Here is a 25285-nt window from a genome sequence, read left to right as displayed (position 1 = left end):
AAACTGTCCAAGAAGCTCTTCCAGAAGGCGCCGCCTGCTCTCCTGGGGGCTGTAAAAGAGGGGCAATTCACAATTGAGGTGATAAGATTCTTAGCAATGACCTAAACCAACTTGTGCTTGAAGGGTTTGACTCAATTGTTCCTCTAGCTTCTGCAATCGATCCTCCACCGGGCATATGTTCTCTGTTTTTGTAGAGTCCAAAAAACCAGAGTTTTTTTTCTTCACAAATTGCCTGTAATGCATCAATTTTCCATGCAATGACTTGCCCCAAAGTTGCTAATACATGTGTTCATTCACAATACATGAGAGCCTCAGTGTTTGCTTTGCATTTGATCCAATACATTTGCCAAGACACACTCCTTCATAAGCTTTCCATTAAAGCTTCAAAACAGAAATTTTCTGCTTGCTTTTGCACCTTTAATCTTCTCATACACTTGCTCTTGATACCTGCAATCCGCAGAGGGGGTCTTGCTACACTTACCAATGATCCTTAGCTCTCAAATCTGATGCCGATGTGTGCTCCACAGCTCCTCCTTTGCTCCAAGCTTCAATGGCTTCCTTCACAGCTTTTTCTTCTTCTTCCCTCTTCTCTCACTCACTCTCACAACACAGCTAATGAGCTCTAGGCTCTGATACCATGATAAAAAATAGAAACAGGAGGGAGCACACACAAAAGAAGCAAACCCTAATCCATATCCATCAATCATAAAGAAGGAGAGAAGCCATAGTCATCATCTCTCTCACACACACAAAGGAGAACACAACATAGTGTTCTCGGGGGGTCCACTATATGGAAGCCCCTCCTACGACGTGCGTTCAAGCGGTATTTAAAAATCCCCTTATCTGTGAATTTTGAGCTAATAAAACTACCCCTTTTTCTTTATAAACTTACGGTTTTTTTTCCAAAGTACAATTAAAATACCCCACTTGTAATTGTATTTCTATAAATTTACCCAATATTTTGGATTAAAAAAACCCCACCTAATGATCGCACGTGGTAGACTTACATATTTTGAGGTGCACCCCCCGAGATAGTGTTATGTCCACACTACAAAGTAAACCTAATGTAATGTCCACACCACACATGACCAGCTGGACGCGGTCATAAACACACCACACGATATCTATCTACCATACTGTCACTCTGTCAGCACCCATGTGCTATCCTCCAGCTGTATACGAGCTTGACATTTCAACAGACTCAGTGCTGGCTATGGTACATGCCAAGAGAGTCACTTTGAAGCCTGTAGATATGTCCCTAGCCCTACGCCTACGTTTAGAGCGTAGCCTTCTACCTCAATAGGCTAACCCACTTTGTAATTCTCCCTACAAAATTTTGTAATGTTCCCAAATTCCTTTGTAGCATTTTCACACATTAATGAAAGCTTTTTGAGTTGTGTTACATTCTTTGTTGAGTCCAATTTTTTTTGTATGCTCAGTGCCAATGAACATTTCATTAAAAAAATATAAAAGCACTATACACACAGGAAAAAACACACACAAACACACACACACACACACACACACACACACACACATATATATATACACACACATATATATATACACACATATATATATACATATACAAATATATATACATATACAAATATATATACATATACACATATATATATATACACACACACACACACACATATATATATATATATTTATATATACAAAAAATGTAGAGCCTATAAAGTAACCTAGAGACCCTTCTTGAGGGCCTTATGAGCCTCAAGACCAAAAAAATCAAAAAAAAATTAAAAAAAATGCCATGTGCGCTACGGCGCGTTAATCGCCAGTTTGACCAAGTCAAAATGTCGATTTCCGCGCCGTAGCGCACATGGCATTTTTTTTTTGATATTTTTGGTCTTGTGAGGCTCATAAGGCCCTTTAGGTGCCCTAACAGTCCCAAAATCTTATATATTTATATAAGATATTATATATATATATATATATATCTTATAATAGCCCCAAAATCTTATAATATCTTATGTCTTATATATATATATATATATATATATATATCCTATATATCTTTTATATATATATATATATATCTTTCAATAGCCCCAGAATCTTATATATATATATAGGTACACACACACACACACACACACACACATATATATATGTATATATATACATATATGTGAGTGTGTATACATCTATAAATACAACATTTTTTCGTACCGCTCTAACCTAATCTCGATTACTTTTTTTAATCACGATCACATTTAAAATGAATCCTAAACAATATTTTCTATGAACACATGAACAAAATCTTGAAATTGCGAGGCTTGAAATGGTATATCACAAGTACGCCAGGAAAAATCACAACTTACAATGCACAACAAAAAAATTTTATTAAACTTGGAAGAGAAGTTTGCATTACATCTTTTTAATAAGCTCTTGGAAGAGCTCAGGAGAGAGAGTTCTAGAGGCTGGTTTCTGGCCTAAGCTTTGGAATATATCACTCGGCTCATTGATTCCTTGAGCCTGAGAAAGGGCACAATGGCCTAAAACTGAGCCGGGATGCTTGCCCGTAAAGCAATACAAGGCAGCTTCCCTAGCTACCAAAATACATTTATTTATGTTTGAGGCTAAGGGGTTCTCCGACAAGACTGCACTAAGTGCTTTACATTTTAGGAGCTTGGCATAGGCGATCTCTGAATAGTCTAAATGAAAAACCCGCACTATGTCGGCTCTGAGGGCAGGTATGTAGTGCCAAAGAGATGCACCTCGACCCTCTGACTTTGGCCGCGTTCCTCCTTACTTAATGATGGCTGCAGGCTGCAGCTATCCTTTTCTATAAAAAATAGGGAAAAAATTCATATACTTAAAAAAATTTTGAGTTTTAGTTGATTTTAAAAATTAAAAAAGAGCCTATTTCGCCTATTATTCTAAGTTTGACCACTACCTTCTAGGCTCTTACAAACCATTGGTTTCAGTCCACATGTAATCTCCCTATTTGTATATTTCTTAATCACCTCCATTAGGCAATGGCAAATTAAAGGGCCCAAAAAGACTCCATTGAGTTCTTAATGGAAGACCTGGAATCCTATTAGCTTCATGCAATAAATTATCATTTTGGGATTGAAGCCGTGCCACCTATGCTTCAAGAGTTGTTATGCGAGTAGCTTGAGCACTAGCTTGAGGAACATTGCGACAGAAGTCTGCGGTATGTTGAAGTAACTTACTGAAGTAACTAACTGCACAACACTTTCCAAGTGCGCTGGTTGGACCTCATACTGTGGGGTTTTCCAGGGAGGAAAAGGAAGAATTGTGGTAACTACCGCATCAGTCAAGACTGTGGTCCCCACCCCGAAAACTAAAATCGCAGGTGCTGTGAGCAATAGTTCAATTCCCATAGGCGGCGTCAATACTAGAAGGGTAGTACTCGGCACAACTACCAGTGCCGTGCTTACTAGTGACTGCTCCTGAATCTGTTGGTGCCACTGGTGTAGAGCAGAATCCCCCTATGGTGACATTGCGACTGAAGGGCGCACAGGAGTACCCACAGGCACAGCCATAGTAACAGAAACAGTGCCATCACCCCGCTCAGCATCACTGGCCACTTCTGCATATGCGAGCGCTTTTGGCCTCTAGAACTGCTACTGGCAACTGGTACTCCATCAGAAAAACGATGACTGTGATGACTGAAGCACTGGTAGAGAATGGAGCCGAAAAATGACAAGCAGGCCGAAGAGAAACCAAAAAATTGGCGGGCAAAGGGAACAGGATCCGCAGTATCTGACCCACCTTAGAGTGTACTACCTGCCCTTTCTGCACTTGAGAACATACCCGCTGAGCCTCAAATCTAATTCGGTCCTTCAAAATGCGAGCCCAAGAGAAATAGGGCCGAACTCAGAAGTTTTGATCAGCTGTTTCACCTTTACTGACATTGTGTAAGTCTTTGCCTGCAGCCAAATGGCTTCTAAAGCCAAATGGCTTCTAAAAACCATCTGTAGCATTCCTTTGCTGCCAAATCAGTGCATCCAGAAAGTTTATACTCCCCACACTGATTTTGGGACCAAACTCTACCTCCATCTCGGCTGCGAGAACTGTCACCATTTTGCTAGCAGCAATAGCTCCGTCTGCAACAACAAGCAAGTGTAGCTTCTGCTGAATGTATTCCACTGTGAGCTCCACCGCTGCATCCTGTATAGCCACCATATCGCCAACAGCTAATTACCGTAGCAAGGGCAAGGGCAATGACTGCGGGTGTACCTGCACACTCTCCCAATGGAAGTTGGAGTAAACACGGATGCATTTATCGGTGAGCCATGCATCAATAGCCGATCGCTCGAGATGAACGATCGACGTGACCGGCAAGAATTGCGCAAGAGAAGCAGTCATGGCTGTTGCAGAAGAAAAGAGTGCAAGGAAGAAAAACAGAAGGCAGGTAGAAGAATAAGAGTGAAAATAGAATGCCTTTCCACAAAAAGGAGGGAGTTGTTGCATGCAAAACAATGACCGTTGTTCGATGCATGAAGGTATGACACCTGGAAAAAACCAAGAAAAATGAATTGAAGAAAGCCGCCCTTGATGTGGAATGATTAAAACCATCAATGAAAGAAAGTGTATTCTTCTCAGAAACTGAAAAAGGGCATTGAAGAGGAACTGCCAAAAAATAATGACGCATCCGAAACCCATTGACCGGAGAAGAAAGAACTTCCCCATGAAGATTTGCAAGGAAATAAGAGGTGGGACCGCAAGAAGCATACACCCAAAACGACCCGGTCCACCGCACCTTCAGTTTTGCGGGTTTCTTGAACATCCCCGAAGAAAACACCAGCACTAATTGCCCTCTTTGGAAAAATTTCGTCAAATGCTGATCCACTTGCCACTTTCTGCGACTTTGAATTTCGTGCACCCAATAAAAGCTTTTCATCCTCTCTTCATCTAATTCCTGAATGACCTCTAGTCTGTATGCCAATGAATCCTCTGGCAGCAATCTATCCGCAGGCACAACTAGGAACCACAAATTCGACTGTTGGTGTGATGGCCTCCATGTGCCAAAAGCAAGTTTGAATGGTGTCAACCAAGTTGCCACTTTACGCTGTGCGATAAGCCCAAAGTGTCGTTTGGCAGCCTCACATCCCAATCTGTCCGATGAAGACTGGCCACTTTAGTCAGAATGCGGATTATCTGCTTATTGGAAGATTCCGCCTGCCCATTGGCCTGAGGGTAATACAGGGACGATTTGCGATGCAACACAAAGTAAAACCCCATCATTCTTTTGATGAATTTATTAATAAAATGACGGCCTCGATCACTGACCAACTCCACTGGACAGCCAAACCTAGTAAAAACATCCTTAAAGAGACACTTTGCCACACAGAGAGCAGTATTATCCCACAAAGCCCATGCTTCTACCCACTTCGTACAGTAATCCGTGGCAGTAAGAATATACATGTTCCTGGTTTAGAACCGTTGCGGGTTTGATTGGGCCTATAAAATCCACACTCCATTTCTGAAATGGTTCCAAAGGAAGAATATGATGGAGAGGCATTCGATCCCGCTGGGACGGTTGTCCCATGCGCTGACAAACATCGCATTGCCTCACAAGCTGCTGTGCATCCGCATGAATAGACGGCCACCATAATCCACTTTGTAAGACCTTCGCGCGGTGATTTTTCCTGAGAAATGCCCACCAGTAATGCCGCAATGGGCTTCCCACAACACTGTCTCCTGCTCATGGGGCAGGATGCACCACAACAGTGCGTCTGCAACATTGCGATAATAAAGTTCCCCCACACAGACTTCAAATGAGCGGCAAGGCACCGCCACTGGTCCCTGGTTAAATGAGCAGGCATCTCACCACTAGAGATAAAAGAAAACATTTCTTCATACCAGGTCCATGGGATGCTCGGAAGAGGTGCTCCTTCCTCTTCAGATTGTACCCCCTCCACATTTGGCTGAACCGCAAACAGTGAAGCATCCAAAAATTCATCATCCACGCCGACTGCTCACTACCCCAAATCCAATCGAGAAAGGTAATCTGCCACCACATGCTGAGCACCAGGGCGATGGATGACTTCAAAATCAAATTCCTGTAATAATAGAACCCATCGAGCCAATCTGCCTATTAAATTTTATTGCCGCACCAAGTAAAGAAGAGCAAAATGATCCACATGGAAGAAAAATCATCGGCCCGAAAGATAGTGCCGGAACTTCCACACAAAGTGCACCATTCCAAGGCCTTCCTGCTCTAACGGAATAATTCTTTTCAGCAGAAGACAACCGACGAGGCATAATAAATTGGGCGAAACCATCCTCCAGTCTGCTCCTGCATCAAAACACTGCCGATTGCCACATCCAAAGCATCCACAAAAACATGCAAATCCACCCCCCAATCAGGAGGAATCATCATCACTGGTGCTTGAGAAAGTTGAATCTTGAGCCGGTGGTAAGCCAAATCACAGTCTTCAGACCATCATAAATCCTTGCAGTCAGAATGAGCGGCTGCATTTAAAGGTATTGCCAAATGTGCCAAAAACCGCAAATGGCAACCATGCCACCAAATTTGGCCCAGAAATCGCATACAGCCTTTAGGCACAGGTGTAGGTGCTTGCATAATAGCCACCACTTTGTCCGGATCGACCACAATGCCATCCTAGGAAATGATGTGACCCAGCAATTCGCCACTTCACACTGCAAAAACACACTTGAGTGGATTAAGACTAAAGGACACCTCCGGACAGTGCTGAGAAAACAGAGCTGCAAGTGCTCCAAATGCAACACCCTAGTGCCAAAGACACTCAGATCATCCAAAAAAATGCGCATGAAATCGGTGAGAAAGGGCCCAAAGATTTCATACATGTTTTGCTAGAAGGTGGAAGGTGCATTGCACAATCTAAACCACATGACTATGCACACAAACACCCATGCGGTGATGAATGCGGTTTTGGTTTGATCCTCTGGTGCCATCCAGATTTGATTGTAGCCATTGAATCCATCAAGAAACGAGTACATTTTATGCCTTGCTACATCATCCATAATGGAACCCATGTAGGGCAAGGGAAAAGGGTCCGGGACTGTGGCCGCATTAAGCTTTCTGTAATCCACACAGATGCATAATTTCTTGTTCTTCTTCGGGACAATGACTATAGGAGAAATCTAGTCTGGGTTTTCCATAGGTGCTATGAATCCCACCCTCAGCAAGCGGTCTAGCTCTTCCTTGACCTACTTGGCTACATGCGGGTTTATGTGATAACGCTGCTGCCTGGAGGGTATCGCATCTCCGGCTTCAAGTAAATGTGGCCATCTGCCATATTCACTGTTTTCGCAATGACAGGCCAAACAAAATTGCTCAGTTGATGGCGTTCCCGTCGGCAGAGCGAAGCCACCTCAATCACTACTCCTTTCAAGACACGCCCAAGGGTCGGACTCTCCTCTAATCAGCCATGCGTACCAGAAATGGTGCAGGATCCCATGCTTGCCAACCCATGCGCTTATAGGTGGACTCCATTGCAATATGGACACCAGTTCCACCATGGATCAGCACTTGATCAATCGTGAGGCCTCGAAAGTCTACAAAAATTTCAGGATTTCTTATATTAGCCACGGGAACTGCCCACCACCACGGGTTCCAGGTGTGCTGCTTGCACGGATGACACCGCAGTTGGTGTGATCGCCTTGCCCATCTTCTCCAACGGCGGATGCAGTGCTTTATGAAAATTCGAAACGAGTTTAAGAAGGTGACCCAATTTGATTTGTAGAGGGGCGTCGAGCAATCCATCCCATCCTTCACTCTCGATCGAACTAGGCTATTGGGATGGTTGTTCCAGAAGATCCTTCTGGGCCTGTGTGGCAGAGGCTTCCCCGACTGAGGTATGTTGTCGAACGATGAGAATCACAGCCATTAGGAACTCAATGGAGTCTTCTTGGGCCCTTTAATTTGGACGTTTAGTGAAATGCTTAAAATGCTAATCCATCTTTGACCAAGCCTAGAGGCCTAGTCCTAAAAGCATATATTTGATTTTTCACAAAAACAAAAAAAAAATGAAAAAAAGGAGATATTCTTAGATCTGGCCACCTAGGTGACTTTAAAGCTTTGTAATGGGCTGTCAGTCAGTTATCATAGCCTTCTCTACCTTTTCAAACTCCAAACATTCCAAAAATTTGTCACTTTCTTCCCCCATTTTTCTTGTGTGCACCAGATCTCTTTCTCTCTCTAAATCCTCTCTCTAAAATGCCCTGCACTCCTTCTCCATGGAAAAAAGCGTCTTTCTCTACTCCAAAAGCCATAGCTAGCAGATCTGTACTCCTAAATGAGCCTTCTCTCTCCAAACCCACAGTAGTAGCCATGGCTTGCAAGGAAGAAGCTTACCATGAGCATTCTCTCTACAATACTTGGTCCTCTCTCCATAGCTAGCAGGTCTGTACTCCTAAATGAGCCTTCTCTCTCCAAACCCACAGTAGTAGCCATGACTTGCAAGGAAGAAGCTTGCCAGGAGCATTCTCTCTACAATACTTGGTTCTCTCTCCAAACCCACAGTAGTAGCCATGACTTGCACAGAAGAACCTTTTCATGATGTATTCTCTCTCTATATTGCTTAGCAGCCATAGCTTGCACTAAAGAAGCTTCCCATGATGCATTGTCTCCTTTGCATTTTCGTCTCACCATTGCCAACACTCTCTATGTTTCTTTGGCTCCCTTTCTGCCTTCTTTCTCTATCCACAATGCAGCTCTAGAGAAGCAACCCTCATCTCCATTCTTCCCATTATTTTTTGATACCATATCCTGCTCCTTCCACTCCTATTCAACCCAAGCTTACAAGCCTACTTTCTTGTAGATGGCACTACAAGACATCACCAATAAGCCTTCTAAGATCCGCCTTCAGGTTGATTTGGAGACAGAATATGCAACCCTACGCAGTAGGCATGTTGCACCCAATATTTCATACGATCAGCTTCAAATGCAAGGAGCAAAGGCCATTGATCTTTGGATTGATGGAAATCTTTATCCACTAGATCCAATATCTGGTGCCCCTCCACCATTCAAAAGCATTACAAGTTTTTTTAAGTTTGTTGGTGATGGTTTCAATGGGCTTCTTGGCTATTGTAGGAGATTACATATGTTGTGGCTAGATGAGGCAGCTGAAAAGAGGCAAGCACAATTTGCCTTCGACCAGCTTCAAGCGCATCGACTAAGCAGATCAATAGTTTGATGCAGAGGATTAAAGAGCTCTCAGAGGAGCTTGAGGTGCAGAAGAATAATTTAGCGGATCGTGTGCACACAATAAATCAATTTACCAATAATTATGTTCGTCTTCAACACTCCACTCGTAATCTTCGGCGTCGTGTTCACCATTTCACTCACCTTCCCATTGGATATCACGCAAGGCAAAGAAAACGTAAAGCTGTTGGTGGGTTACTTTCTAAGACAGCAGGCGCATGCAAGAGGCATAAACAAACAACCAGGTAAAAATTTTTGTAGGAATTATAGCAACTTTGAGAAGCAATTAATGAATAAAGCATCTCTCATGGGTGACTCTTGCGATTGTAGGGCATGTGCAACAGCTATACTAGGATGTAACAACGCTGAGGACAATGTTAATGTCTCCCTTCTTCAGCATGTCCTTCAGGAGAAGGATATCATGGAAATGATAACAGGTTCTGGTAATGATAAGCTGCGGGAGACCCTTCGTCAACATTTCTTGAAGGAAATCAAAGAAATTGTCACACCCAAAAAGTCAATATTAGGTAATTTGGGAAAAATCTCACATTTTGGGAATCAATTACTCCATTTAGTTTTGGACATATCTTAAACATACTAACTCCAAATTTGTCGGAGATTATAGATTTAGATTCTACTCTTCAAGATCTTTCCGATGATATGTCACATGAGGGGGTTTTGATAAACTTTTGGACAAGTTCACCATGCTCCCATTTTTCAAATGGGAATGGGATTTTTCCCAAATTATGTAATATGGTGTTCAAAGAGATGCTTGATATATGTGACTCAGCAGGTATTAGCCATAAAGGTTACAGAGCAATGTACAGGTCAATCACTTTAGGGTTGCGCAATCCTTGCTTCCAACACTTTATAGCTTACAGATGGCAAAGAAGTGTGCTAATGGTGATATTGCATCCATGTTTAATGGTGGGTACAAGTGGGTGGAGGATATTATGCCAATGCCAACAATCAAACCCTTTGAATACAATGCATATAACAATGTCTACATTGACATGGAAGTGCTACAAAAAGCAATGATTCAGTACTATGGCCTCATACTTGAAGAGACAGGTGGAAATGCCGTGTTTGTCTTGAAGCTGGATGAATGTCAAGTGGTTAAAGGTCAAAGACTGGAGCGTGTTAGTTTAACCTTGATGAGCCGAGCACTTAGAGGAAAGCCTTTAGACACCCAAGAGTTGGATGCAACTGAAGACAGCAACAATAGGGGTCAAGGGCATAAGCAAGACTACTACGGCATTCAATCAGAGAAGAACATCTGGTGGCAAGCAGCATGGGTCCTCCCAAAAGAGAACCATGATACCTTGAGGTGGTATTTTGAACGGTCTGGCATTCAACATGTCGTCTCTTGTCAGGTCAATGGTCAAAAGCTTGATGTTCCCGGAATAGGCTGCTTTAACGTTGAATGGCACTTGGGTGGCGATCTAAAAACCTTAAAGTATATGTTGGGTTGTAAAACAGGTGCGAATACTATATTCTCATGTGTTTACTGTTGTCATTCCAAGACAGCAGTAGACTCAAGAGTAAAAGGGAAACAACCTAGCAAAGGCAAAAGTCAAAAACAGGTGGGTGCAAAAAAAGCAATCGTTTTTTATGCTGAACAGAGGAAAGGATCAAAGGTATGGCATAATGGCATATTAAGTTGTGACCAGAGCAAGCCACCTAGTCGTGACCAAGGAGGACAATGCTTGGAACCCAATCTTGGACATTCCACTATGTCAAGTGCATGTGTGCACATTACATGCAAGACTCAGGATTTTGGATAAGCTATTGATGCTCCACATAAACTATGTTTGGAACATGGAGCCCGAAGATCGACGAGAAGAGTCGATACGTGCACTAGAGGGTGTACTTTCCTCTATGGGATTACATGCTGGAGCAGTGGTCTTGACAAAGGACAGAAAATCAAACCCTACACAAGACAACCCTAATAAAATTTGCATGGGTGGATCAAAGGCAAGACACTTGCTATCAAACCACTTGGGTTCTCATAGCCACACTGACTTTGAAATTTGGAAGAAGATATGTGATGTTACAACATATCAAGGAAATGATGCCAGGCTTGGCCTAAAACGTGCACGTGTATGGGAGGTATGTAATAAAATGGTCGATCTTCTAGAGCGACCTCACCTGGATGACCATGGTATTGAGGCACTTAAACAAGCCACTTGTAGATTTACAGAAGAAATGGTCGAGGCATGGGAAGAAACACACATTACTCACTACATGGTAATGTTATATTTCTTGTGTCCTTGTAGTATGTTCTTCATACTGTTTGTTGACTTTTTGTAATTTTCTATGCAGCATATATTGTATGCACATAGGCCATACTTTCTCAATAGATATGGCTCTTTAGCACTTTGGAGAAATCAAGGCATGGAGAAATCACATTACCAAGCAAAGGCCGTGTATGGTGGTGGCAAAGTCAAGAGTAATGCGCTCCATGAAATGTTCAACTGGTTCTATCGCGTTCTGGTTGGCAAAAAAAGGCAGAAAACTCGCGGTAATTTGTCTCTTAGGCGTCAAATAATGAAAACTGTTAATGCAAGAAGAACTGAAGGATACAACAGATCAAATGCTAGGGAGAGACTACGACAGTGGGTAGCAAGCAAGCGTCGGTGTGGTTCCTCATGGGCTTAAATTCTCTGATTATAATCTTTTTGTGTTTTTAAATTTTCTAAAAGTTTTAAAAAATTATATGTATAGACATATTTAAGTCATTTTTCATTTATAGCCACCACATTTCAATTTCTTCTTTGTGCTCTACTCTCTCTTGCCCTCCCACTATCGCTCGCACTCGTACATACCTAGGCCATGCCAGAAGAACAGGAGTAAGACTTGCGGTTTTTCGATCAACTCGGTTCACTACCTGCTACAGCAAAAAGGACAAATCTACCTATAGTAACAGAGCAAAGGGCAAAGGAGATGAGAGAATAAGAGCGCAGGAAGGAGGCCGAAGAAGCGCAACGCAGGAAGGAAGCTGAAGAAGCAGAGCCTAGTAGAGAAGCGGAAGAAGAGCGGCATCGAAAAGAAGTCGAGGAAGGTCAAGGGCAACCACCGGAGATTGTTATTGAGGCCGACACCCTAGAACAGCTAGAGGTTATCTTACAGAACAAGGAGGTCGAGCTCTTGTCCTATGGCATCACGAAAGATACCATTGACAAAGAGTTTGCTCTTGTGAGGGCGGCTTGGGAGACAGAAATGCAAAAGAGACAGCAGCCCAAAGAGGACGCAAGGAGGGCAAGCCAAGCACAGCCACAAGCAGCCAGACGTCTAGTCAAGACGTGTGGCAAAATAATGGAGGGCAAGTTTCGAGACCAACAAGAAGAGGAAGAGCATGCACAAAAGAAAAAGAAGTTCAGGTCTGAACGACCACCGTGGGAGAATCAAAGACCACCACCGCCTCCACCGGCGGTTACAAAGAAAAAGAGAAAATGGAGGCCAGGGACAGTCGCGCTACGAGAGATTAGGAAATATCAGAAAAGCACAGATCTTCTCATCCCCAAGGCACCATTCTCTCGACTGGTGAGAGAAAAATTTACTGACAGGGTTGACCGCATACAGAGCACAGCTCTTTGAAGCTCTTCAAGAAGCTGCTGAAGATATTGTAGTTTCTATTTTTGAAGACTCAGTGCTGGCTATGGTACATGCCAAGAGAGTCACTTTGAAGCCTGTAGATATGTCCCTAGCCCTATGCCTACGTTTAGAGCGTAGCCTTCTACCTCAATAGGCTAACCCACTTTGTAATTCTCCCTACAAAATTTTGTAATGTTCCCAAATTCCTTTGTAGCATTTTCACACATTAATGAAAGCTTTTTGAGTTGTGTTACATTCTTTGTTGAGTCCAATTTTTTTTGTATGCTCAGTGCCAATGAACATTTCATTTAAAAAAAATATAAAAGCACTATACACACAGGAAAAAACACACACAAACACACACACACACACACATATATATATATACACACACATATATATATACATATACAAATATATATATATATACACACACATATATATATATACACACACACACACACACACATATATATATATTTATATATACAAAAAAGGTAGAGCCTATAAAGTCACCTAGAGACCTTTATTGAGGGCCTTATGAGCCTCAAGACCAAAAAAATAAAAAATAAAATAAAATAAATGCCATGTGCGCTACGGCGCGTTAATCGCCAGTTTGACGAGGTCAAAATGCCGATTTCCGCGCCGTAGCGCACATGGCATTTTTTTATTTTATTTTTTTGATTTTTTGGGTCTTGTGAGGCTCATAAGGGCCTTTAGGTGCCCTAATAGCCCTTTATTTATATAAGATATTATATATATATATATATATATCTTATAATAGCCCCAAAATCTTATAATATCTTATGTCTTATATATATATATATATATCCTATATATCTTTTATATATATATATATATATCTTTCAATAGCCCCATAAACTTATACATATATAGGTACACACACACACACACACACACACATATATATATGTATATATATATACATATATGTGAGTGTATACATCTATAAATACAACATTTTTTTGTACTGCTCTAACCCAATCTCGATTACTTTTTTTAATCACGATCACATTTAAAATGAATCCTAAACAATATTTTCTATAAACACATGAACAAAATCTTGAAATTGCGAGGCTTGAAATGGTATATCACAAGTACGCCAGGAAAAATCACAACTTAAATTGCACAACAAAAAAATTTTATTAAACTTGGAAGAGAAGTTTGCATTACATCTTTTTAATAAGCTCTTGGAAGAGCTCAGGAGAGAGAGTTCTAGAGGCTGGTTTCTGGCCTAAGCTTTGGAATATATCACTCGGCTCATTGATTCCTTGAGCTTGAGAAAGGGCACAATGGCTTAAAACTGAGCAAGGATGCTTGCCCGTAAAGCAATACAAGGCAGCTTCCCTAGCTACCAAAATACATTTATTTATGTTTGAGGCTAAGGGGTTCTCCGACAAGACTGCACTAAGTGCTTTACATTTTAGGAGCTCGGCATAGGCGATCTCTGAATAGTCTAAATGAAAAACCCGCACTATGTCGGCTCTGAGGGCAGGTATGTAGTGCCAAAGAGATGCATCTCGACCCTCTGACTTTGGCCGCGTTCCTCCTACGCGCATAGCAAACTTGTCCACTTCAAAAGCAGTCTGACAACATGTCAATATAGAAGTTAGGAAGCGTGAAATGATACAACTAAAAATAATTTGCTTTACAACTAAGAAGTTAGGACATACCTCAATTGCATCGTCACTTGCAACTAGTTGCTCATTTGTCAAGTTTATGCTTCCTTGGTCTTGAGCATCGTCAGCAACCAAGGGCATGTGTGGTTCAAAGGCAGCTACGCTCTCATAGAATTACACATCTTGCTTTATTTCAACGAGCGCTTTGGCCACTACATCTTCCAAGGAACTGCTACCAATATCGTATGCAAGCGCTTTTGTGAGGTTGTCATCTTCAAAAGAGATTTTCACTTTCCCTTTGTCTTGACCCCCAACATTCACGGCAATAATAGACAGTGCCTCATCCTCGCGAAACCCGAGTGTCTTGGCAATGTCATCCAAAAATAAAAATTTCTTTCCCATCAATAATGATTGGATGCAAAGACATGATAACAAGGTCTGGGACCTCCTCAAGTACTTCATCGCCCTCTAGAACTAGGTTCGGAACCTCCTCGGGGACATTCTCTTGTAGAGCCACCAATGCCATTGAGGCCTCCCATTGTTCTGTAACATTCTCTTCCTCAGCATGGGCCTCTTGGACCTGCTCCATTAGCTTTGCTTTGCCCTTTTCTTTTTCCTTGCCACTTTCTTTCGCCACACCCTCTTGTAACAGAAGGACCAAAACCATGTCCCAACTCAAGAAAGAAGTGCCGATGTTGCCCATTTGTAGATCCAAGAGTAAGTCTTCCTCCTCATTCCTGTAGTCCTTTTCTGTGAGGGATTTTAAAAACCTTGATAGGCGAAATCTAAAATTCTTATCTTCCCTGATGAGGTCAACCGGAACCCATAGGCCCTCATCACCCTCAAACATGATGGAGGACGTGCTGATGTGTTCATCCATATACTAAATGACATCTGTGAAAGCATCCGCGTGTAGATGCATTGTTGCACGCACATCAATTGCTCCCTCAAACATAGGGACGATCTCATCAACCCTATGAAGTAACTCAAGCTTTCCTACACTACAAGGGATCGGGCTCATACCCGCGCTCCTAGCCGCTAAAAATGACTTGTGAAAAAAAGTAGCGGGCCCGTGTATCAGCGCGTGTATCATCGCGGCCACAGACATGCGTGTAAAAGCGCGTGTAAAGGGCCTCTCAGACGCGCTTATACACAGGTGTGTAGCCGCGTTCTTTTCATAGACGCGTTGATACATGCGGCTATACATGCTTTTTTTGAATTTAGACGCGCTTATACACGGGTGTATAGCCGGGTTCTGTTTAGTTCAGATGTCTCAGACGCGTTTATACCTGCGTCTATACACGCGTTTCTTTAATTTAGATGCGCTTATACACGCGTAATTGTCAGTTTTGACGCATTAATACACGCGTAATTTACAGAGTATCCGCGTAAATACACGCGAGTTTTAGCAGTTCTGACGCGTTTATACACACGAACAGAGAGCAAAAAAAAAATCCAGAGAGTGCTATTTGGTGCCTGAATACTGTTCCAGCATTCCAGCACCCAATAGCACTCTCTGGATTTTTTTTTTTTTTGTGCATTAGACCATCCCATTAGACCATCCACGAAGAACATATGCACGAGGGAGATTAAGACAAGAATGACATGAATGCATACATTGTCAATACACGATTCAAGACAGACATGAATGTAATACTATCGATCAATCAATTCAAAATTACTATCAAAATTTCATACATGTATACAAGGGAGTCCATATCTCGAAGTAGCCCATGGCTTCAGTTTACAAAAAAATATATACAATCATATCCTCAATATGGAATGTGATACTATAAGTCTGAGTACTACTCAGACCCAGATGATGACTCGGTGCTCCCTCCATGCTCAGATGAGCTCACATCGGTCGGAATGTCCGATGAGTGCTCACGTCCACCCTCTGCAGTGGCGGCCGGTGGATCATCAGCAGCTTGTGCCTGTTCAAGTAATATATAGTATATAAGTATATATATATGTAATTCAATAAACCAAAATCATTCGTTTAGAATTTTCAAGTACCTGTCGACCGTATGGTCTCATGGCCATCTCGAACTGCGCGTCCGTAATACGTCCCTCGGCTCTGAAGATGGCCCACGTGTCACGTCTGCTATGCCGGCGAGCATACGCAATATCGTGGGTTGTGGGCTTCCTCCCCGTAACCCGTCGCTGTATCATAATCAACACAATTTGTAAGATTAAAACAATCATAGAATCAATGAATTAAGTAAACAATCAAATAAAGTGGCAAGATACTTACGAACTCTGCCTCCCATGACTCGACGCCGCCAGATCCGAAATGCGAAGATCCAATGGTCTCCATCTGGATTCGTCGTGCCTCCACATGCTGCCTGCTCTTCACGCCACCCTCTGCTCGTTTCTTTGCCTCCTTCCACTCGCGTTTGTGCGCAGTGGGGGCAGGTTTCTCGGCAGGATAGCCACCCGCAGCTACATTTAGCCGGTCATCGTACGCGAGTTTTTTAAGGTGAGATCTTTTATTACTTAAGATCTCCCTTATTCGCGTCCTTCCCCATACATCCGAGAATGTAGCATGTGGGGGATTGGAGTACCGACTATGTACAGCCTCTATCACCTCCCCAACTAATCGGCTATTTTGATCTTTAAATTTAATAAAACAATTTCTATATGAGTTTGATACTACCCCACGCATGTACTCCATTACCTCCCTCCCCCTCGCATCCATCACTATCCCGCCCCTATCCGTCACATCATAGCAGACCACTCTCTCCATCTCTCTCATCTCCTCCTCTTCCGAACTGTCTCCTCTAACTCTTCTCCCTCTATCTCCTCTCTCACCGCGTGCCCTACTACCTCCCCCACCTCCCCCACCTCCCCCACCAAAGCACCCGCCGCATCCTCCACTCCCACTCTTCCTACTGCTGCGGGTGGAGTCACGACTGGGGGATTGTCTACGTGACGGTGGCTGTGAGCCCTGACGTAACGGTGGCTCTGAGGGAGCACGTGATGGTGGCTGTGAGGGTGTACGTGAGTGTGTCTGGGACGAGGTATGTCTCCTCGGTGGACGTGGAAGAGGAGAAGCTGCATGCCGTCTCGTCGGACTCGGAGGAATAGACGGCACTGGAGTGCCCTGGATACTCGCGGTAGGGGTATAGACACCAGGCAGGGAAGGAGGGGGATGGGCATACATATACTCTGTAAGCTCAACCGGACCAGGATGGTGCCCAAAATGATTCAGCATCTCCATCAGCCAATTGCTGTACGCAAATGGATCGGATGAAGAACCTGGAATATCCATAAAGAACCTGCAACAAACATCTTCATGTACATCATGGGCTGTCTCTTGACTCACACAAATATCATCATTCAAGTCAGTTGTGTTGCCTGCAAATCATGAATTCTGAAACGCAGTCTCGTGTATACACCCGTGCAGAAACGCGTGTATAAACCCGTCAGAAAACGCGTGTATACACCCGTCCAGAAACGCGTGTATATCCGCGTGAACAGAATCTGCAGACAGAGTACACGCGCTTTTACACGCGTTTCTACACGCGACCTGCGAAAAAAAAATTTCAAAAGGACCGACCCCCGACAAAGACAAAGTGTCCTTATAAAAGGACCATTGTCGCCCCTGTCAAAATCATTCACCCAATCGTGTGCACAGAAGCAAAAGGACGGAGACAAACCCAAAAAGCAAAGAGCAAATAGCATAAACAAATCTGAGGAAAGAGACAAGGCACAGGACAAACTGACTCACCTCTGAAAAAGTGAGTCCTCTCTGCTCCTTCTCTGCTCCCTCCTTCTCCCGTGTGTGCTCCTTCTCTGCTCCCTCCTTGCACTTAGGTTTCGTTACTGTTGGAAGAGGCGAAAACGAAAGCAGTGTTGATATGTTAGTTCAAAATCTATATTTGGGGAAGGCGGGCTATTTTTAGTTTAAACATACCGTCGCGTTTATAAACGCGTGTATATTCGCGTGTATGATGTTTTAGCTGCGTTTATACACGCATTTTGCAGAAATTACCCGCGTTAATACACTCGATTTTTAGGAAGTAGCCGCGTTAATACACGCAATTTTTAGGAAATAGCCGTGTCAATACACGCGATTTTTATACTTTCATTAAAAACATATTATGATTTTGTGTTTTCTGGTTTGTACACAGGATGTCATCAACCTCTTCAAGCAGTTCTGGGGAAGATGAGACAATGCGTCATCGTAATCGCGATGTGTGGTTGGGACAACGGATCAAATGTATGTGTAATCGATGTCAAGGATGCATTGTACGAGCACGTCGAATTACCTTGAATCACATCTCCATGTATGGAGAATGGAATCAAACAGGTTTAGAGGTGAGTAGATGTAAATTGATGGTATTCAAATGACTCATGGTATCCAAATTAAATTAATAGAGTTGTAATATATAAACTCTAATTGAAGCAAGATGCAGTACCACACCCTAACATGGTACCCTACGCGTGACGAGAGCACGTAAAGCGTCGACGAGATGATGCTGGAGCTTCGGGATCTATTTATTTATTTTTCAGATATGTTAGTTCCAAAGCAATTGATCCAGCCACGTTGGATGATGCGCGTGTTATGGCAGTGGAGGTGGTTTGTTTGGTAGAGGAGACTTTTCCGCGAACCATTCTCACAAGTCAACTACATCTCATTGTGCATTTAGTGGACGAAATTGCTTTATGTGGTACTGTGCATGCACGCTGGATGTTCTTCCTAGAGCTCTTCATGAAGACCTTAAAAGACTTTGTGAGGCAAAGTGCAAGGCCTGAAGGAAGCATGGCCGAGGGTTGGTTGATACAAGAGTCTCTTGTATATATTTCAAAATTTCTTGGTCAGGTGGACAGCTCTTTGCCACGACTATGGAGCAATGAAGAGGGCTTGAGGATGACCTCTATTGTGCCTCAAGGAAAAGGACAGAGTAAAGTAATTGACAGAACATTGATTGATGATCTCAATTTCACTTGTATCATTAATAGTGATGTGATGAGCAGATGGGTTACAAGATATGAGGATGCAAAGACAAAAAGGCAAGCAGAAAGAGCTCTCTTTCGGAGGCAACATGGCTCTCGGAAGGCGTACCCTAAGCATCTAGCAACACTTCCGAATGATAATCATGTTGATTGGTTGCATGAGGAAATGGAGAGAGCAGAGAGCGACGAGGGGTTGCATATCACGGCGGAAGAATGGGAGTATGCACGAGGATGCATGTCAAAGGTACATAGAACTAATGTTTTGCATTAGTTGTAAGTGATTTGCTTTTAATATTTATTCACATTGCTTACACAAATATTGCTTCTATTTTGGTCCAGTGCACTATGTTCAATGCTATATGGTGTGAAGGCAAGCATTTTCGAACACAAAGAATTGATGAAAAGAGAAATACACAAGATTGCGGTGTCATTAGTAGCTTTGAGGGAGCTAATGGAAAAATGGATGATTATTGTGGCATAATCCAAGACATATTTAGGCTTGACTTTCGTCGCTTCTTTGTGTATGTTTTGGATGTCAAATGGCAAATGAACGTGGTGGAAAAAGGGCCTGATGCAACGATAAAACGCCATGCAAGTGGATATGTAACTATTGACTCTACAAAGTTCTGGCAAACAAAGAAAGATAGGCTCGTATTGCCACAACAATGTGAGCAGGTATGCATTTTTTTACTAATGTGTTTCATGTACATATATATCTAAGCTCGCGTACCCCTTGACTTTTGATATGCTAATTAATTACTGTACTATGTGTATTTGAGTAGGTTATCTATCTACCAATGGTGCATGACATCAAATGGTGGTACGTCATTCCTATTGCACCACGTTCCAAAGTGATGTATAATACATTCACTGATATGGAGCATATGGAGGATGTAACAAGCCGCAATGAAGATGATGTTGAACATGTCATTGAAGATGTTGTGATCGATGATCAAGAAATAAGAGATGATCATGATAATGAGGATGAGCATGCCATTTCTCATGATCATGAGAATGACCCTACCATTGAGGATGATGGTGATGTTGATGAGGATGATCAGGACATCGATACCATTATCAATGGAGTACAGAATATCGATAGTGGAATAAATTTAATCGTAGCCTTACAAATTGATCAAATGGATATTGATGTTGATCGTTTGGCAAGGATGGATCTTATTGAAGATGAGATCGAACCCTAACCAATCCGTCACTGTACGTTCTAAATTGATGACATTTCTATCATCTCATATGCATGATTTATTTTTGAATATATTTCATTGTTGTAAATGCATGTAGTGGGATTGTGTAATGATGTATACTGTAATGTACTGTGAGATGGTTTAAAGAAAATAGTTTTTAATTTTGTAAAGGAATTCAATTTTTCTTCAGTTTTTCTCTGCCATGCGTGTATTAATCCGTGTATAGTAGCGTGTATTAATCCGTGTATAATAGCGTGTATTAATCTGTGAATATTACCGTGTATAGATGCGTGTATTACTGCGTGTATATAAATGCGTTTATACACGCGTTGATAAATGCAAATATACACGCGAACTTAAATGCTAAAATACACGCGCCCGATTCTATTCAAATACAGGCGCGACCATACACGCGTTCGTAATTTATCGCGTGTATGAAACGCGTGTATGGCAGCATTGTCTTGTAGTGCTAGCTGTGCAATAAGTGCGTCAAGTAGAGGTGCCATGACTATGAGTGATTGCAAGAAATAGAGAGTGTGTGATACAGAAAGGTGTGCGAAATTGAGAGCAAGTGTTAGGAGAGAACGATAATTGTCAATTGATGAAAATGAGTAAAGTATCGTTTATAAATGGGCGACCTTGTTATAAAATTTTTAAAAACTTTTAAAATTTTTAAGTACCAAAAAATTTAAAAAAATGGTATGCGAAAGCAAGAACGTATCCTTCCATCGCAAGGTCATTTCTAATTTACTAGTGGCTCAAGCCACAGATGCTTGTGTGACCAACCTTACACTATCACAAAAAAATAAAACTTGCACAAGACAATTGAAAAACCTTAATAAGACAGTGAGGCAAAAAAATTAAAATTGTATTTACTTCAATCCAAGATTACATATCCAGTGGTTATTTGATAGCTACACAGCCAAGGAAAGTAATTTCTCTACAAAGAAAAGATCGTTCCTGCCTTTTGCGCACTACTCTACCATTGATTATCAAAGCAAAATCACCACTCAGTGAGAATCGAAGAACTAAGTAGTCACGTAAGTTGGCAAGGGACCAGTCTCATCATTCACAGCAACATCTTCTACATCCCCACCTTGCATGGATATATGTAGCACACCCTGTTCTGTAGAGGTTGTGTCGGAGTCTAACGCCTCCCATTCTCCATTTGTAAGCTTCCATCGCCTGTAAGGAAACGCAATGGACAACTGTTGCTTGGCAATATGGTAGCGCATCACAACCTTCTCAACTATTACTCCGCATCTGATGGTGTCTCCATTGTGTTGAACAACTTTTTTATCCCATGCAGGTGATAAGAAACAAGTGAGAGCTCTCTCCCCCTTTGCAATCCATAAAGTTGGGGTACGATGTGTGTCACTTGTACGGAACAGGTACACAAAGAGGTGTAGAGCTATGAAGCAGGTTATGGTTACTTTGTGAGATCCATATGTGCACTTCATAGCATCTTGCACCTTGCTTTCGATCTGCAAACAAGCCATGGCCACTGAAGCATTGCCTGGAATTGGCCATTCAATAGATGTGAGAGTTGGCGTAGGTTCTGGAACTAATTTTCCAGTACCATTTGCTGTCGTGGGAACCACATATGTATCCTCATAGAAGAAGATGTTTCGTGCAAGAAGTTGTGCAGCTAGACACCCTCCAAAGATTAAACTACCAAGCTCCACATGGTATGCTTCAAAGGTTCCTAAAATTGCCTCCATAGGCTCCCACTCACTATAGTTTGAGGGAAAAATATCTACGCAGAGGAACCCAAGAACAATCAAAGCAGTGCTCAGTATACCATTATTAGCACACAATTGATTTACTACATGTGGGAGCAATACTACAAGGCACCTTGCCATCCCACATACGTGCCTATCTACAGGTACATGCAATGGGCTTGGGACTTATTCAAGAAGGAGAAAACAATGAACCCCAAGCTATAGTACAACTTTCCTTGGTTCGCCCCACTGATGTCCTAGAGCCCATGCACAGAGGCCACCATGCTGACAAAGATGCATACATTCATCGACCACTTATTACAATCAGGTCCTTGGACCCAACCATTGTGGGAACCATTGTGCTTCTTCAACTTGTTCATGCTCCTAGAGGCCTTTTTAGATTGGAACCACTACTACGACACTAGCCAAGGCCTTACCTTCAATCTCAACAAAACCCTGAAGCAATTGTTCGGTTACTACTATGAGGGCATCCAATGAATGCCCACATGGAGCCTATAGACTTTTGAAGACATGATGGACCAGCTACTATAAAGTCTATCAATCTCCCCTGCATCCCAGATCGCGGTATGACTTCATCCAAACTTACTCCCTCTACTACCGTTGAGTCTCCTTGCCAGCTCCGAGGACGAATCTGAATTAGGGAGGGGGGGTATGTTAACCACACTGGTAACATTATTTTTAAGCGTGGTTACGCTTCTTGTAACTTGTTATTATGTAACTACACTAAGCACTTCATGTAAATGATGATGAATGGGATGATTGAGCTTACAACATGTGTAATGCCAGCCCCCATAAGAATAAGGCTAGGTGTACATAGAGCTAGGAAATCCATTTTGGGCCCCCAATTGTTAAATGGGCAGCCGGCTATCGTGAAAAGTGAGCTCAGCACCAGAGCCTCACCATCTACAACTTTCTAGGTACATCTCTGGATGGGGGGCCATGGTGGGCAAAAACATGGTCAATGGTACAACCCATCACCTGGAATTTTCCTTCAAATTGTAAACCTCTCCAAACAAAAACTTAAATATTCACAATACATTGATCTCTAATCCTTTGTGAAAATATCTAAATTAGCCTCACAAGTCAACGTAATTCTTTCATGCCTCGCTAACAAGTGGTTACTTCAACAAGTAGTAGCTCAATAAGAGTCTATTTGACTCATTTCATGTATATCTACTTTATAGAACACTTAAATATACATAAAAGCATAAAAGGCACATGGGAAGAAGCACGTAGGAACAGATTCTATTCAACAACATTTGACAAGAACTTGCCACAAAAAGGGACATCATTGAAGGCCGAATTTCTCAAGTGATGAAAGTCGCTTCAATGAAACAGATGAGGAACTAGAACACAATCTCATTCTAATGATTTTATCTACATTCCTCTAGATCCTTCCTTCTCTTCTCCCCCATTATTAACATCTCTTAGTTTCCCAACTAACAAAAATAACATGTAACTCTGCTTATGATTGCCAAAAACAAAGTGAGCATATAATATACCAAAAAAAAAATCAAAGCTCACAAAAATATAAAAATGCAATCACTCCCCCACCACCCCCACCCTGTTAGGAATTCCTGCTAATATCTAACCTTTTCATTTAATCACTAGCCTTTCTTATTCCTATCGGAGGAACAAGGACCTTTGAACATCACTCAACATCAAAAGCCATCACCAAAGCTTATTATTCCTCCCCGCCAAAGGTCTTCATCAATGTGATCACACGAGGACGCAATCGGCATCAGGAAGGGAAAAATGTTAACTCATTTCTAGGGTTGACAAGATATACTATCATTATCTTACATCAAGGAATCAAGGTAGACACACCAAAAGCTCATACATTCAAGATATGAAGCAGCGATTTCCAAATCTACAACTTGGACGGATGCCCGTAATGGTCTGATGGAATATGTATGGCAATTTCCGCTTCAAGAGCATGAGGTAGCAAGTTAGGATGAAGTCGCAAGTGATATACTTCATGGATACGTTATGAGAGTAGTCATTGTAATATCATTAGGCCTCTTATAAGCCTAAAGTGCCCGGTTGGCCAACAACTTAAGTGAGTGTGAACACTTATGGCCATGTATATAAGTGAAAATCTCTCATAATACAAAAAACTCTCCCATTGTGCAATAGAGTTACTTTTGCTATTCCTCTTGCTAATCTTTCTCTAATCCATGCTAGTGAGTGTGTGTGTGTGTGTGTGTGAGTGAAGTGAGGTGGGAGGAGGGACTAGTACACGTAGTGTAATGCGATAGTGTGATAACACTTGTGGGAGGCATGGTGGAATTGCTTCTCAAGGAGTTGTGGAGGAGCTTGCAGACCTCAAGAGTTACGAGCTCGGCCTCGGAAAGATCCCTAAGATAGTTACGGTTCGCGAGGTAATCTTCGTATTAGATGTGTTTCGATAAGGGTTTGTTGGATCCCCAGCAATGGCGCCAAAAATGTTATAGCTCACCCAAACCCTCATCAAACACATTCAACAAGAAGATTACATGGCGAACTGCAACTGTCATGGGGATCTTTCTGATGGTCGAGCTTGTAACCCTTGAGGTCTCCAAGATCCGCAACTCCTTAAGAAGTAATTCCACCATGCCTCCCATGAGCGTTGTCATAGCACTGTGTTGCACTATATGTAGTCATCCCTCCTCTCACCTCACTTCACTCACACACACTCACTAGCATGGATTAGAGAGACATTAGTAAGAGGATTAGTAAGAGCAAGAATCTATTGCACAATGGGAGAGCTTTTTGTATTATGAGATATTTTCACTTATATACATGGCTATAAGTGTTCACACTCACTTAAGTTGTGGCCAACTAGGCACTTTAGGCTCATAAGAGGCCTAATGATATTACAATGACTATTCTCTTAACATATCCATGAATTACATCGCTCTTGGTACTTCATCCTAACTTTCTACCACACGCTCTTGAAGTGAAAATTGCCATACATAT

This window comes from Cibotium barometz, chromosome 26 (assembly GCF_041138505.1).
Source record: "Cibotium barometz isolate CiBa-2024 chromosome 26, ASM4113850v1, whole genome shotgun sequence".
Lineage (NCBI taxonomy): Eukaryota > Viridiplantae > Streptophyta > Polypodiopsida > Cyatheales > Cibotiaceae > Cibotium > Cibotium barometz.
Note: the sequence above shows the minus strand (reverse complement) of the source record.